We start from the raw sequence: 3303 nt of genomic DNA on the forward strand, positions 1-3303 counted from the left end.
AAAAGGTCTTGTGCAGCAGATTTGCCTAATGCAATACGTTGTTTGATTTCTTGACTGCTGCTTCTATGAATGTTGATAGTCCAATTTGGATAGCCTTTATTTTCCTTTCTTGCCTTATTGTTCTGACTAAGGCTTCCACTGCAATATTGAATAAGAGTGGTGACAAAGGGCATCCTGGTCTCATTCCCAGTTTCAAAGGTGATACTCTTTCTTGATTGAGAATGGTGTTGACTGTTGGTTTGGCATATAGCCCCTTAATGTGTTGAGGGATTTCTCTTCTATTCCTATTAGAGAAGTTGGATCAGGAAAACGTGTTCAATTTTATCAAATGTCCTTTCAGCATCAATTGAGATGATCATGTGATTATTTTCCTTTATTTGTGCAGTGAATTACAGAGATTGATTTTCTAATGCTGAACCACCTTTGCATCCCTAATGTGAATCCGACTTGATCATGATGTATTATTCCTTTTATATATATATATATATGGTTGAATTCAGTTGACTAGAATTGTCAATATCTTTTCAATCTCTTTCTTAATGATGCTTTTGATGAAAAGGGTCTTAATGCTAACACCCATGGGACCCTTGTTCCTCTAGCAAGAATGAGTCTCTAATCATATCACTTGTAACACCACCCAACGCCTAGAAAAACAAACTCATTCTCAGAGTAACTATCTATCCCTATTGAGCATAAATTACTGGTCTTTCCAGGGTGAAAACAGGACATTTCTATTAGCCTGCTTTCAATATCTCTTGTGTTAGTCTGGGTCCTTTCACTAAGACACTCTGAGTCCTTTGAGAAAAAGATACCAAGATAAGATTAAACATGGAAAGATTTTTTTTTTTTTTAAGGAAAATGTCAAAGTAAAATAAAGTAGGAAGGGAGTTGTAAAAGGCTGAGAAAGTCATCAGATCACAAGTATTCTAGACCTCAAGTATAGGAGTAAGTGAGGAATGGTTGGATAAAAGTCGCCTATGCTAGATTGCTCTGTAGTCTATGGTAGTTTCTTCAAGGCATCAGAGAGTTCTTGAGCCAAAGTCAGCTATCAGAGATGCCCCATGTTGCCCAAGAATGGACCTGCTTTTGTATCCTTGCCATGCTTAGTCATTGGTTGGGATCATACTGTAGGATGCATCATCTCAGCTTAAATACAGTGATGGTTTTTAGAACATAGCTCCTGGGCTCTTGGTCAATGATGCTACTTAACGTTGGAGTTCTGTGCTTTCTCGTGGCCACCACAGCAAGACAGGAAATACAGGAGGACAGCATACCAGGGCAAATGGTGAGGTGACTGATGTGTTCACTTATAGAACAGAGGGAGTTTGAGATATCATTCTTATATATCAACCTATCAAATATTGTTGTTTTTAAGTGTCATCGAGTCTATTCCAACCCATAGCGACCCTGCATAGGGTTTCCAAGGAACCTATAGGTCTAGAATTCAGCAAGGGAGTCTGGGATGCTCAGATAGGAGTGTTATCCCTAACAAGAAGGAATTCTGGTAGTTAATGGTTATGAATCAGGCTGCTAACCCCAAGGTCGGCAGTTCGAAACTACCAGCTGTTCTGAGGGAGAAAGATGAGGCTTTCTGCTCCCCTTAAGATTTACAGCCTCGGAAACCCTGTGTAGGGTCACTATGAGTTGGAACCGACTCCATGATACTTAACAGCAACAACATCCCTCACAAGAAAGATATCTCATTAAAGGAGATATGAGAGACCTAAAGGGTTCCCAGGATGTTAGTCACTTCCTGCTCTTTCTGCCCAAATAACTTAAGTAGGGGAGTCTATGTTGAGCCATTCCCAGACTTGGAACTCCTCATTACTAACTTGTTTCCCCAAACACAACAGCCCAAGGTTACTGACACATTTCAACTATGTTTGTCTCACCAGAGCAAATTGGGTTTTCCCAACTTGAAACAGAACGCTGCCGAAAGTACTTTGTATCAGTATTTCAATGAGAATTTTCAAGGGAAGCAAATGTGCATTCATTATTCACATCAGTGAGCTTAAGTGCAAGGTCTTGCACATATACGCCTGTGCAAAGGAGCAGTCAGATGTGGCCAATCACAGATTTATGTTTCACAACCTGGGAAAGCACATGGGCCCATGAGTCAGGATTAAACACCACAGCAATCTAGTCACTGAAGCTTGCCGAGTCAGGCAGCAATTTCTGCTTAATAGAGCCCTTAGGTCTCGATAATTGCTTTGAAATCCACACACATCAGCATGTGATTCTCATCAGTGGGAAAGCCAGAAATCTAAAGGTAAGGCTAGAACTAAAAAAGTATGCATGCTCAAGATGTAATCCCTGCTTCTGCCTCCTTTTCAGCAACTATGAATGTGTGTATGCAAGATTATACCTTCCCATCACTGCCTAGTCATTACTGATCACCCCCAAAAGGTTCACAGAAAAGCTGAGCTGGGTTTGTGGACAAGATAGTTTCCTTGAATTAAGGTTCTGCTTTTGCTAACAGTTGCTGCTGCTGCTACAACCAATTGTTGTTGTTGTTAGGTGCCATCGAGTCGGTACCAACCCATAGCAACCTTATGTACAGCAGAACGAAACACTGCCCGATCCTGGGCCGACCTCGCTACTGTTGCCACGCTTGAGTCCATTAATGCTGCCACTTGGCCAATCCAACTAGTTGGGGGTCTTCCTCCTTTTTTCTCACCCTCCACCTTACCAAACATGATATCCTTCTCCAGAGACTGCTCCCTCCTGACAATATATCTGAAGTACGAGAGACAAAGTTTGGCCATCTTGGCCTCCAAGGAGCACTCTGGCTGCACTTCTTCCAAAACGGATCTATTGGTTCTTTTGCAGCCCATGGCACTTTCAATATTCTCCTCCAACACCAGAACTCAAAAGCATCAATTCTTCTATGGTCTTCTTTATTCATGTCCAGCTTTCACATGCATATCAGGTTATTGAAAATACCATGGCTTAGGTCAGGCACACCTTAGTCCTCAAGCTCACATCTTTGCTCTTCAACACTTGAAAAAGGTCTTGTGCAGCAGATTTGTCTAATGCAATACGTCGTTTGATTTCTTGACTGCTTCTTCCATGACTATTGATAGTTGATCCAACTTGACTACTTCAATCTTTTCTCCATTGATAAGAATGTTGTTTATTGGTCCAGTGGTGAGGATTTTTGTTTCCTTTACTTTGAGATGTAATCCATACAGAAGGCTCTGCTATTGGATCTTCATCAGTAAATGTTTTAAGTCCTCTTCACTTTCAGCAAGCAAGGTTGTATCATCTGCATATCGCAGGTTGTAAATGAGTCTTCCTCCAATC

The sequence above is a fragment of the Chrysochloris asiatica genome, unplaced genomic scaffold (genome assembly GCF_000296735.1).
Source record: "Chrysochloris asiatica unplaced genomic scaffold, ChrAsi1.0 scaffold00083, whole genome shotgun sequence".
Lineage (NCBI taxonomy): Eukaryota > Metazoa > Chordata > Mammalia > Afrosoricida > Chrysochloridae > Chrysochloris > Chrysochloris asiatica.